The sequence below is a fragment of the Arachis hypogaea genome, chromosome 13 (genome assembly GCF_003086295.3).
Source record: "Arachis hypogaea cultivar Tifrunner chromosome 13, arahy.Tifrunner.gnm2.J5K5, whole genome shotgun sequence".
Taxonomy (NCBI): domain Eukaryota; kingdom Viridiplantae; phylum Streptophyta; class Magnoliopsida; order Fabales; family Fabaceae; genus Arachis; species Arachis hypogaea.
The window spans coordinates 71439898-71453885 of NC_092048.1; the positions used below are offsets into that span (position 1 = coordinate 71439898).

At 38.7% G+C, this 13988-nt stretch overlaps 1 non-coding gene across 1 annotated transcript; it reads left to right on the forward strand.

Moving 5' to 3' along the window:
* The first annotated feature begins 4745 nt into the window (after positions 1-4745).
* On the forward strand, positions 4746-4853 carry LOC112739851 (small nucleolar RNA R71). The gene has a single exon (XR_003170786.1). It is a non-coding gene; the product is annotated as a small nucleolar RNA R71 (small nucleolar RNA).
* The last annotated feature ends 9135 nt before the right edge of the window (positions 4854-13988 follow it).

Here is a 13988-nt window from a genome sequence, read left to right on the forward strand (position 1 = left end):
TCCCCAAGTAACTGAAAATCAAATAGGATAAAAAGAAGAGAATATACTATAAATTCCAAACTATCAATGAAACATAGCTCCAATTAAATGAGCGGGACTTGTAGCTTTTTGCCTCTTGAATAGTTTTGGCATCTCACTTTATCCATTGAAGTCAGAATGATTGGCATCTATAGGAACTCAGAGTTCAGATAGTGTTATTGATTCTCCTAGTTCAGTATGATGATTCTTGAACACAGCTATTTTATGAGTCTTGGCCGTGGCCCTAAGCACTTTGTTTTCCAGTATTACCACCGGATACATAAATGCCACAGACACATAATTGGGTGAACCTTTTCAGATTGTGACTCAGCTTTGCTAAAGTCCCAAATTAGAGGTGTCCAGGGTTCTTAAGCACACTCTTCTTTTGCTTTGGACCTTGACTTTAACCGCTCAATCTCAAGTTTTCACTTGACACCTTCACGCCACAAGCACATGGTTAGGGACAGCTTGGTTTAGTCGCTTAGGCCAGGATTTTATTCCTTTAGGCCCTCTTATCCACTGATGCTCAAAGCCTTGGGATCCTTTTTATTTACCCTTGCCTTTTGGTTTTAAGGGTTATTGGCTTTTTGCTCTTGCCTCTTGGTTTTAAGAGCTTTTGGCTTTTTCTGCTTGCTTTTTCTTTTTTTTTTCTTTCTATTTTTTCGCTATTTTTTTTCTGCAAGCTTTGTTCTTTGCTGCTTTTTCTTGCTTCAAGAATCATTTTTTATGATTTTTCAGATTATCAAATAACATGTCTCCTTATCATCATTCTTTCAAGAGCCAACATATTTAACATTCTTAAACAACAACTTCAAAAGACATATGCACTGTTCAAGCATTCATTCAGAAAACAAGAGGCATTGTCACCATATCAATATAATTAAACTAAGTTCAAGGATAAATTCGAAACTCATGTACTTCTTGTTCTTTTGAATCAAAACAGTTTTCATTTAAGAGAGGTGATGGATTCATAGGACATTCATAACTTTAAGACAAAGTTACTAAATACTAATGATCATGTAATGAAGACACAAACATGGATAAGCACTTAACATATAGAAAACGAAAAACAGAAAATAAGAACATGGAATGAGTCCACCTTAGTGATGGTGGCGTTTCCTTCTTGAGGAACCAATGATGTCCTTGAGCTCTTCTATGTCTCTTCCTTGTCTTTGTTGCTCCTCCCTCATTGCTTTTTGATCTTCTCTTATTTCATGAAGGATGATGGAGTGCTCTTGATGTTCCACCCTTAATTGTCCCATGTTGGAACTTAATTCTCCTAGGGAGGTGTTGATTTTCTCCCAATAGTTTTGTGGAGGAAAATGCATTTGAGGCATCTCCGGGATCTCATGGTGATGAGCTTCATGCGTGTCTTGAGATCCATGAATGGGCTCTCTTGCTTGCTCCATCCTTTTCTTATTGATGGGCTTCTCTTCCTCAATGGGAATGTCTCCTTCTATGAAAGCTCCAGCTGAGTAACATAGATGGCAAATAAGATGAGGAAAAGCTAGTCTTGCCCTAGGAGAGCGCTTTTCGGCTATTTTGTAGAATTCAAGGGAGATGACTTCATGAACTTCTACTTCCTCTCCAATCATGATGCTATGAGTCATGATAGCCCGATCCACAGTAACTTCAGATCGGTTGCTAGTGGGGATGAAGGAGCGTTGGATGAACTCCAACCATCCTCTTGCCACAAGCTTGAGGTCCAGTCTTCTTAATTGAACCGGCTTGCCTTTGGAGTCAATCTTCCATTGCTCCTTCCACACATATGTCCATGAGGACTTGGTCCAACCTTTGATTAAAGTTGACCCTTCTAGTGTAGAGGTGTGCATCTCCTTGCATCATAGGCAAGTTAAACGCCAACCTCACATTTTCCGGACTAAAATCTAAGTATTTCCCCCGAACCATTGTAATATAATTCTTTGGGTTTGGGTTCTTACTTTGATCATGGTTCCTAGTGATCCATGCATTGGCATAGAACTCTTGAACCATTAGGATGCCGACTTGTTGGATGGGGTTTGTTAGAACTTCCCAACCTCTTCTTTGGATTTCATGTCGGATCTCGGGATACTCATTCTTCTTGAGCTTGAAAGGGACCTCGGGGATCACCTTCTTCTTGGCCACAACATCATAGAAGTGGTCTTGATGAGCTTTGGAGATGAATCTTTCCATCTCCCATGACTCGGAGGTGGAAGCTTTTGTCTTCCTTTTCCCTTTTCTAGAGGATTCTCCGGTCTTGCGTGCCATCAATGGTAATGGAAAAACAAAAAGCTTATGCTTTTACCACACCAAACTTAGAATATTACTCGCCCTCGAGTAAGAGAAGAAAGAATAGATGAAGAAGAAGAAGAAAATATGGAGGAGAGGGGGGATAAGGATCGGCCATAAAGGTGGGTTTTGGGTGGGAAATTGATTTTGAATTTTGAAGGTAGGTGGGGTTTATGAGGTAGGTTTATGGGGAAGAGTGGATGGATGTGAGTGGTAAAGTGGTGGTAGGGAAGAGAGATTGAGGTGATTGGTGAAGAGTTTTGGGGAAGAGTGTTTATGGGATTGTGTGAAAGAGGGGTGAGGAGAAGTGAGTGGAGGTAGGTGGGGATCCTGTGGGGTCCACAGATCCTGAGGTGTTCAAAGATTTACAACCTTGCACCAAATTAGGCATGCAAAATGCCCTTGCATAGAACTCTGGGCGTTCAGCGCCAGATTGGTGCTTGTTTTGGGTGTTAAACACCCATTTGTTGCCCATTTCTGGCGTTGAACGCCAGAACCATGCTTGTTCTGGTCGTTCAGCGTCAGCTCTTCTCCAGGGTGCAATTCTGGCGTTCAAACGCCCAGAACCATGCTCTGTTCTGGCATTGAACGCCAGCCAGATGCTTCTTACTGGCGTTTAAATGCCAGTAAGGTCTTCCTCCACGGTGTGATTTTTCTTCTGCTGTTTTTGATTCCATTTTTAATTTTTATATTTATTTTGTGACTCCACATGATCATGAACCTAATAAAACATGAAAGAACAAGAAAAATAAAATTAGATAAATAAAAATTAGGTTGCCTCCCAACAAGCGCTTCTTTAATGTCAATAGCTTGACAGTGGGCTCTCATGGAGCCTCACAGATGTTCAGAGCATTGTTGAGACTTCCCAACACCAAACTTAGAGTTTGACTGTGGGGCTCTGGTTGACTCTGTTTTGAGAGAAGCTTACTGTGCCTCTTTTCCATGTTTACAGAAGGGTAACCTTGAGTTGTAAACACAAGGGAGTCCTCATTCAATTGAAGGACTAATTCACCTCTGTCAACATCAATCACAGCTCTTGCTATGGCTAGGAAAGGTCTTCCAAGGATGATGGATTCATCCTCATCCTTCTTAGTATCAAGGATTATGAAATCAGCAGGGATGTAAAGGCCTTCAACCTTTACTAACACGTCCTCTACTTGTCCATAAGCCTGTTTTCTTGAATTGTCTGCCATCTCTAATGAGATTTTAGTAGCTTGCACCCCAAAGATTCCAAGTTTCTCTATTACAGAGAGGGGTATGAGGTTTATCCCTGAACCAAGGTCACACAGAACCTTTTCAAAGATCATGTTGCCTATGGTACAAGGTATTACGAACTTTCCAGAATCCTGTTTCTTCTGAGGCAATGTCAGTTGATCCAGATCACTTAGTTCATTAGTGAACAAGGGAGGTTCATCTTCCCAAGTCTCAATACCAAATAATTTGGCATTCAGCTTCATGATTGCACCAAGAAACTTGGCAGCTTGCTCTTCAGTAACATCCTCATTCTCTACAGAAGAGGAATACTCATCAGAGCTCATGAAGGGCATAAGGAGGTTCAATGGAATCTCTATGGTCTCTAGATGAGTCTCAGATTCCTTTGGTTCCTCAAAGGGAAACCTCTTATTGATCACTGGACGTCCCAGGAGGTCTTCCTCACTGGGATTTACGTCCTCCCCTTCCCCTCCAGGTTCGGCCATGTTGACTATGTCAATGGCCTTGCACTCTGCTTTTGGATTTTCTTCTGTATTACTTGGGAGAGTACTAGGAGGGATTTCAGTGATCCTTTTACTCAGCTGGCCCACTTGTGCCTCCAAATTTCTAATGGAGGACCTTGTTTCATTCATGAAACTTACAGTGGCCTTAGATAGATCAGAGACTAAGTTTGCTAAATTAGAGGTATTTTGTTTAGAGTTCTCTGTCTGTTGCTGAGTGGATGATGGAAAAGGTTTACTATTGTTAAACTTATTTCTTCCACCATTATTAAAGCCTTGTTGAGGCTTTTGTTGATCCTTCCATGAGAGATTTGGGTGATTTCTCCATGAGGGGTTATACGGGTTTCCATAAGGTTCACCCATGTAATTCACCTCTGCTATTGCAGGGTTTTCAGGATCATAAGCTTCTTCTTCAGAAGATGCCTCTTGAGTACTGTTGGATGCAGCTTGCATTCCATTCAGACTCTGAGAAATCATATTGACTTGCTGAGTCAATATTTTATTCTGAGCCAATATGGCATTCAAAGTATCAATTTCATGAACTCCCTTCTTTATAGGCGTCCCATTACTCACAGGATTCCTCTCAGAAGTGTACATGAACTGGTTATTAGCAACCATGTCAATGATTTCTTGAGCTTCTGCAGGCGTTTTCTTTAGGTGAATGGATCCACCTGCAGAAGTATCCAATGACATTTTAGCCAATTCAGATAGACCATCATAGAATATATCCAGGATGGTCCATTCTGAAAGCATGTCAGAAGGACACTTTTTGGTCAATTCTTTGTATCTCTCCCAAGCTTCATAGAGGGATTCACCTTCTTTCTGCCTGAAGGTTTGAACATCCACTCTAAGCTTACTCAGCTTTTAAGGAGGAAAGAACTTGGCTAAGAAAGCCTTGACCAGCTTATCCCAAGAGTTCAGGCTATCCTTAGGTTGAGAGTCCAACCATATTCTAGCTCTGTCTCTCACAGCAAAAGGGAAAAGCATGAGTCTGTAGACTTCAGGATCTACTCCATTAGTCTTAACAGTATCACAGATCTGCAAGAATTTAGTTAAGAACTGAAAAGGATCTTCAGATGGAAGTCCATGAAACTTGCAGTTCTGCTGCATCAGAGAAACTAATTGAGGTTTCAGCTCAAAATTGTTTGCTCCAATGGCAGGAATGGAGATGCTTCTTCCATGTAAATTGGAATTAGGTGCAGTAAAGTCACCAAGCATCCTCCTTGCATTATTATTATTTTCGGCTGCCATCTCCTCTTCCTGTTCGAAAATTTCTGAAAGCTGCTTGCTGGATTGTTGTAATTTAGCCTCTCTTAGTTTCCTTTTTAGACTCTTTTCAGGTTCTGGATCTGCTTCAACAAGAATATTCTTGTCCTTTCTCCTCCTCATATGAAAAAGAGGGACAGAAAAATAATAATAATAGGGGTCCTTTTTACCACAGTATAGAGGTCCCTGTGTGAGTAGAAGAAAAGAAGAAGAAAAAAATTCGAACACAGATGGAAGATGGGGTTCGATTTTGGGTGAGATGAAGTGTTAATAGATGAATAAATAAATAGAAGGAGATAAGAGAGAGAGAATTTTTGAAAATAATTTTTGAAAAAGAGTTAGTGATTTTCGAAAATAGTTTTTGAAAAAGGTTAGTAATTTTCGAGAATTAAAATCAAAAATTAAAATAATTAGTTAATTAAAAAGAAATTTTGAAAAAGAGGGAAGATATTTTCGAAAATTAGAGAGAGAGGGAGTTAGTTAGGTAGTTTTGAAAAAGATAAGAAACAAACAAAAAGTTAGTTAGTTAGTTGAAACAAATTTGAAAATCAATTTTGAAAAGATAAGAAGATAAGAAGTTAGAAAAGATATTTTAAAATCAAATTTTGAAAAAGATAAGATAAAGAGATATTTTTGAAAAGATATGATTGAAATTAGTTTTGAAAAGGATTTGATTTTTAAAATCACAATTAATGACTTGATTCACAAGAAATCACAAGATATGATTCTAGAACTCAAAGTTTGAATCTTTCTTAACAAGCAAGTAACAAACTTGAAATTTTTGAATCAAAACATTAATTGATGATGTTATTTTCGAAAATTAGGAGATAAAGATAAGAAAAATATTTTTGAAAAATATTTTTAAAATTTTCAAAAATAAATAAGAAAAATGAAAAAGATTTGATTTTTGAAAAGGATTTTGAAAAAGATAAGATTTTTAAATTGAAAATTTGATTTGACTCATAAAAACAACTAGATTTTAAAAATTTTTGAAAAAGTCAATCCAGATTTTCGAAATTAATGAGTGAAAAAGGGAAAGATATTTTTTTTTATTTTTGAATTTTTAATGATGAGAGGGAAAAACATGAAAAAGACTCAATGCATGAAAATTTTGGATCAAAACAATGAATGCATGAAAGAATGCTATGAATGTCAAGATGAACACCAAGAACACTTTGAATGTCAAGATGAACATCAAAAACTTATTTTTGAAAAATTTTTAATGCAAAGAAAACATACAAGACACCAAACTTAAAAAATTTTTATGTATAGACACTATGAATGCAAGAATGCATATGAAAAACAAGAAAAGACACAAAACATGAAAACATCAAGATCAAACAAGAAGACTTACCAAGAACAACTTGAAGATCAAGAAGAACACTATGAATGCATGAATTTTTCGAAAAATACAAGATGAATATGTAATTGACACCAAACCTTCAACTTGACTCAAGATTCAAACAAGAAACATGAAATATTTTTTATTTTTATGATTTTTTTATTTTTTTGGATTTTTGTATATTTTTTTTGAAAAAACATATAGGAAAAAGAAAATAAGGATTTCAAAAATTTTTAATATGAATTCCAGGAATCTTTTATTCTTAGTCTAAAGCTCTAATCCGAGGGTTAGGCATGGCTTAATAGCCAGCCAAGCTTTAGTATGTAACTCAGACATGCCACGGCTGACATTCCAATTAACTTGCCTCTATGCTGATGGTTGGAAGCCCCTATCCAAAAGAATTAGACATGGCTTTACAGCCAGCCAGGCTTCAACATGCTTCATGAAACTCTAGAATTCATTCTTAAAAATTCTGAAGAAAAATATATTTTTGAAAAGATTTATTTTTTTTTTTTCGAAAACAGATGAGAAATTTTTGAAAGGTTTTTGAAAAATTTTTGAAAATAAAACAAAAAGAAAATTACCTAATCTGAGCAACAAGATGAACCGTCAGTTGTTCAAACTCAAATAATCCCCGGCAACGGCGCCAAAAACTTGGTGCACGAAATTGTGATCTCAGGCAACGGCGCCAGAAACTCTGTACGCACGTCTTAATAAATCGTTTTTCATTCACAACTTCGATACAACTAACCAGCAAGTGCACTGGGTCGTCCAAGTAATAAACCTTACGTGAGTAAGGGTCGATCCCACTGAGATTGTTGGTATGAAGCAAGCTATGGTCACCTTGTAAATCTCAGTCAGTCGGATATCAAAAGGTTATGGAGTTTTCGAAATTAAATAATAAGTAAACATAAAATAAGGATAGAAACACTTATGTAATTCATTGGTGAGAAGTGGCTTTATGTAAGGACATCACCGTTGTCAACGGCTACTTTTAATCCTCTCTGGAAAATGGTCCGATGCGCTGTCACTGCATGGCTAATCGTCTGGAGGCATCACCCTTGTCAATGGCTGCATCCAATCCTCTTGTGAAAATGGTCCAAATGCTCTGTCACAGCACGGCTAATCATCTGAGGTTCTCGATCATATTGGAATAGGATTCACCCTCCTTTTGCGTCTGTCACTACGCCCAGCACTCGCGAGTTTGAAGTTTGTCACAGTCATTCAATCCCAGAGTCCTACTCGGAATACCACAGATAAGGTTTAGACTTTTCGGACTCACATGAATGCCTCCATCAATCTAGCTTATACCACGAAGATTCTGATTAAGAGATCCAAGAGATACTCATTCAATCTAAGGTGGAACGGAAGTGGTTGTCAGGCACGCGTTCGTGGGGGAATGATGATGATTGTCACATTCATCACATTCAGGTTGAAGTGCGAATGAATATCTTAGAAGCGGAATAAGTTGAATTGAATAGAAAAATAGTAGTACTTTGCATTAATCTTTGAGGAACAGCAGAGCTCCACACCTTAATCTATGGAGTGCAGAAACTCTACCGTATGAAAATACATAAGTGATAATGGTTCAGGCATGGCCGAATGGCCAGCCCCCATGAAAGTCTAAGATAGCATAAAACTGATCAAAGATGTCTAATACAATAGTAAAAAGTCCTATTTATACTAAACTAGTTACTAGGGTTTACAAAAGTAAGTAATTGATGCATAAATCCACTTCCGGGGCCTACTTGGTGTGTGCTTGGGCTGAGCTTGAATGTTACACGTGTAGAGGTCAATCTTAGAGTTGAACGCCAGTTTGTAACGTATTTCGGGCGTTCAACTCTGGCTTGTGACGTGTTTCTGGCGTTTAACTCCAGACAGCAGCGTAGAACTGGCGTTCAACGCCCTTTTACATCGTCTAAACTCGGCCAAAGTATGGACTATTATATATTGCTGGAAAGCCCTGGATGTCTACGTTCCAACGCAATTAGAAGCGTGCCATTTTGAGTTCTGTAGCTCCAGAAAATCTACTTTGAGTGCAGGGAGGTCAGAATCCAACAGCATCAGCAGTCCTTCTTCAACCTCTGAATCTGATTTTTGCTCAAGTCCCTCAATTTCAGCCAGAAAATACCTGAAATCATAGAAAAACACACAAACTCATATTAAAGTCCAGAAATGTGAATTTAACATAAAAACTAATGAAAACATCCCTAAAAGTAACTAGATTCTACTAAAAACATACTAAAAACAATGCCAAAAAGCGTATAAATTATCCGCTCATCATGCGTGCGCGTGGAGGTGTGAAAATGCTTAATGCACGCGTACGTGGTGCACGAATTATGAATCACACTTTTCACAACCCGTACCACTAACCAGCAATTGCACTGGGTCGTCCAAGTAATACCTTACGTGAGTAAGGGTCGAATCCCACGGAGATTCTTGGTTTGAAGCAATCTATGATTATCTTGTAAATCTTAGTCAGGAGGTCAATTATAATTATCAGTTTGAATTGCGAAAAATAAAAGAGCATGAATTAAATACTTGTTCTGCAGTAATGGAGAATATGTTGGAGTTTTGGAGATGCTTTGTCTTCTGAATCTCTGCTTTCTCCCTACCTTCTTCTTCACGCACGCAAGGTTCCTCCTATGGCAAGCTGTGTGTTGGTGGATCACCGTTGTCAATGGCTACCATCCGTCCTCTCAGTGAAAACGGTCCAGGTGCGCTGTCACTGCCCAGCTAATCATCTGTCGGTTCTCACTCATGCTGGAATAGGATCCATTGATCCTTTTTCGTCTGTCACTACGCCCAACCCTTGTGAGTTTGAAGCTCGTCACAGTCATTCAATCCCTGAATCCTACTCGGAATACCATAGACAAGGTTTAGACTTTCTAGATTCTCAAGAATGCTGCCAATGGATTCTAGCTTATACCACGAAGATTCTGATTAAGGAATCCAAGAGATATTCATTCAATCGAAGGTAGAACGGAAGTGGTTGTCAGGCATGCGTTCATAGGTTGAGGATGGTGATGAGTGTCACGGATCATCACATCCATCATATTGAAGTGCGAATGAACATCTTAGATAGAAACAAGCGTGTTTGAATAGAAAACAGAAATAGTTGCATTAATTCATCGAAACACAGTAGAGCTCCTCACCCCCAACAATGGAGTTCAGAGACTCATGCCGTCAAAGAGTACAAAGTTCAGATCTAAAATGTCATGAGGTACAAAATAAATCTCTAAAAGTTGTTTAAATACTAAACTAGTAACCTAGGTTTACAGAAAATGAATAAACTAAGATAATTGGTGCAGAAATCCACTTCTGGGGCCCACTTGGTGTGTGCTGGGGCTGAGACTTAAGCTTCTCAAGTGCCTGGGCTGTTTTGGGCGTTCAATGCCAGGTTGTAACCTGTTTCTGGCATTGAACTCCAACTTGTAACTTGTTTCTGGCGCTGGACGCCAGACTGCAACATGGAACTGGCGTTGAACGCCAGTTTACATCGTCTATCCTTGAGCAAAGTATGGACTATTATATATTGCTGGAAATCCCAGGATGTCTACTTTCCAACTCAATTGGAAGCGCGCCAATTGGACTCCTGTAGCTCCAGAAAATCCATTCCGAGTGTTGAGAGGTCAGAATCCAACAGCATCAGCAGTCCTTTTTCAGCCTGAATCAGATTTTTTGCTCAGCTCCCTCAATTTCAGCCAGAAAATACCTGAAATTGTAGAAAAACACACAAACTCATAGTAAAGTCCAGAAATATGAATTTTGCCTAAAAACTAATGAAAATATACTAAAAACTAACTAAATCATGCTAAAAGCTATATGAAATTAACCCCAAAAAGCGTATAAAATATCCGCTCATCAGTACGCGTGGATGGTGCTCTGTTTTTCAAAAATTTTCTATGTTTTTGCACCAATCCAAGCATTCTAAACCTCCAAATAGCTACCAAAACACCATAAAACCTTATTTAACCTACTAAACTACCAATTATACTCAACAAACTCAACAAAACTTGAAATTAAACTAATTACCAATATGTACGAAATGGGGAAATGAAAAGAATTTATCATGGTGGGGTGTCTCCTACCTAGCACTTTTGTTTATTGTCCTTCAGTTGGACTTATGAGGAGCTCCTCTTAAGGTGGCTTGTGCTTGAAGCTATCCTTGAATATCCACCAATGCTTGAATCGCCAATGAGCTTTGGTCTTCAAAGATGATAACTCCAAGCCTTAATGGAGTTCCACACAAGCCATGGGCTCCCAAATTCGATTCCCCTTGTGCGATCCGGGATCCCACACCTTGTTTTGACACCCATCTTCAAATTGATCATCATGATTCCAATTGGGTGGCATGACCTTAGAATTCTCAATTAAGCACCCAAACATTCTCCTAGACCCATGTAATTTGGTTCTACACCGACCATTACTAATCAACTTTGAGCATGCAACCAGTATGAACTTAGAGTGATGTGTCCAACCACTACACAACTCTCTCCTACTCTTAACTCCACAAAGAGCTTTAAGTTGACCATCATTTTCAATCAAACCATATTCAAGTGGGAAAGTAAAGATTAGAGATAAGAATTTTACCCACTTGAATGTTGTGTAGGATGGTGACTTAGGAAGGGGTGGTCCCAATGATCTTGCAAGCTCCACTCCCTTGTGCTCTTCCTTGACTATCTCCACCTCTTTACAACTTTCCTCAACTTCAACCTCTTCCTCCTGGTGGCTTGCTTCCAATTCAATTTCTTCTTCATTGCTCACCAAAGGCATGAGAGGTTGTGCATCTTCTTTTTTGACCTCAATTTCAAGCCCAATGGGAGAGGATTCAATTGTAGATAGGAACTCCTCAATGAAAGAATCCATCTCTTGATCAACCTCTTCAAAGTCTTCAATCAAGATATGCTTTGGAGGTTGTACACCCTCCTCAATATCAATATCAACCTTCTTGGAAGAGGTCTCTCTAATGCTATATCCCCATGGACTTCCAACATCTCCTATGTTTTCAACCACTCCTTCCGGCTCAATTGTCTCATCTTCCTCCCCTTGTGCCAATTCTTGCTTCAACTTCTCTTCTTCACCTTGAAGCTCTAACCTCACTCCCTCACTATGCTCCTTAATTGCTTCTCCACATTCATCAATGGGAGTGCCTTGGTTGCTTAGGCTTAGTTGGGAGGAGGCCATATTGCTAACGGCTTCCACTAGGATAGCCATCTTGGCTTCTAGCTCCTTAAACTCCTTTTCCATCCCCTCTTGTTGCCTTTAGAATTGAGAGTTAAGATCTCCTAGTTCTAGCATGAGGGCTTCATCGGGGGGCGGTGGTGGAAGAGAGAGTTCATCGTTTGAGGGAAATGATTCATAATTGGAAGGTGGTTCATCTTGGTAAGGGTATGGAGATGGTGTATATGGAGGTGGTTCTTGGGAGTAGTTGTGTTGAAATTATGGTGGTTCTATGTATGGTTCATATGTCTCATAAGGTGGTTGGTATGGTGGATAAGGATTATGGCCATATGGGGTGTTTAGTGGTATGGGGTTTGTGAGTAAGGTGGTTCAAAATCATGTTGAGGGGGTGGTTCATAGGCATGTGGTGGTGGTTGTTGACAATCACAATAAGGGTCACCACATCCATTTGATTGATATGCATTAGGATTAGAATTATACCCATAAGAAATCGGAGGGGGTTGTTTCCAAGAAGGGTGATCAATTCTTTGAGGCTCCCTTCACCTTTGATTGTTCCATCCTTGATGCATATTGTCATTATAGCTCTCATTTCCTACAACATAATTTGAGCCAAACTCATAGTCAAAGTGAGGATGAGAATTCATAATAGCAAAGAGAAACAAAAACTAACAAAAATAAGCAACAAAGTCCTAAAGCTATCAAAAACAAACAAATAGGCAAAAGGCAAACATATTCACAATATTCACAATAACACCATTGCAACTCCCGGCAACAACGCCATTTTGATGAGCAAGATTTGTTGTGTGGGTCTAGAATTCCTCTTATAGAAATAAGAACTTCGTTGTAAGCATAGCTCCAAACCAACAAACAATTCTCACATAAAAAATTTGGTTGTCACAAATAACAAACCCCAAATAAGAATTAACCGAAGTATTTGAACTCCGGGTCGTCTCACAAGGAATTGCAATGAAATGCTCAATTATTGGCTATGAAGATGTAAGGGGTTTTGATTTTATATTTTTGCAAGAAAGTAAATGGAAAGAAAAGTAAATGAACAATTAACTAATAAAAGAAAGGAAAAGAACTCTTGGCTAGATATAGGTAATTGTGATCACCATCCTTGTCTACAAACCTTATATTGACAATTGTGAGGAACCAAGCTCATTAAGTCTACTTCCAAAAGCCTTAAGTATGTAATATCTACTCCTAGACTTGAAGTACATCAAATAGGCCTTGATCACATCAACCCATAAGTCCCAACCTATCTACTAATTAGATTAGTAGTGGGTTAGTGTCAATGGGTATCAAATTGATCACCAAGGATTCTCAAATCACCAATTCATTGACACCCAATGACTCAAGGTCACTGATAAACCACTATTTTGTGATTTATATTGTGTTTAATTGTGTGATTTTACCATGATCCTTACCCACTTATTCATTAAATTAGCATGCATTTAGATTTCCTTCCTGAATTTATTACATGTTTGAAAACTGCTTCCTAGAGACTTTAATTATTTATTTTTAATTCTCCTTTATTCCATTCGATGTCGTGATCTGTGTGTTGACTGTTTCAGACTTTACAGGGCATAAATGAGTTGGAGATTGGAAAGGAAGCTAGCAAATATGGAAGGAACACAAGAATTTGAGGATATAACCAGCGAGAAGTGACGTGGTCGCATGGCTCACGCGACCGCGCGAAGGAGAGTAAATCGCAGTGACGCGGCCGCATGGCTCACGCGGCCGCGCGGATTGGAAAAGCTCTGGCGACGCGGTAGCATGGATGACGCGATCGCGTTACATATGCGATCTGCATAATCTGCAGAATTCGTTGGGGGCAATTTTGGACCCTATTTCGACCCAGTTTTCGGCCCGGAACAGCAGACTAGAGTCAGAGAACATGCAGAAACAAATAACACATTCATTTAGAGACAGTTTCAGATCTAGTTTTTACTCTCTTAGGTTTTTCTCTCTAGGTTTTAGAATTTTAATTTTCAATTGGTCTTAGCATTGGAACATTGGGAAGAGTTATTTCCTCATCAAGACTTCGTCATTCTAGTTCATTTTCTCAACTTGGTTCTATTCTTCCATGTTCTTTGTTTTGTTCAATTTTGCTATTTGAATACTTTTATGATTAATTATTGCAAGGATTATTTCTTTTTAATTCAATTTTAATTCCAATAATCATGTCTTCTTTT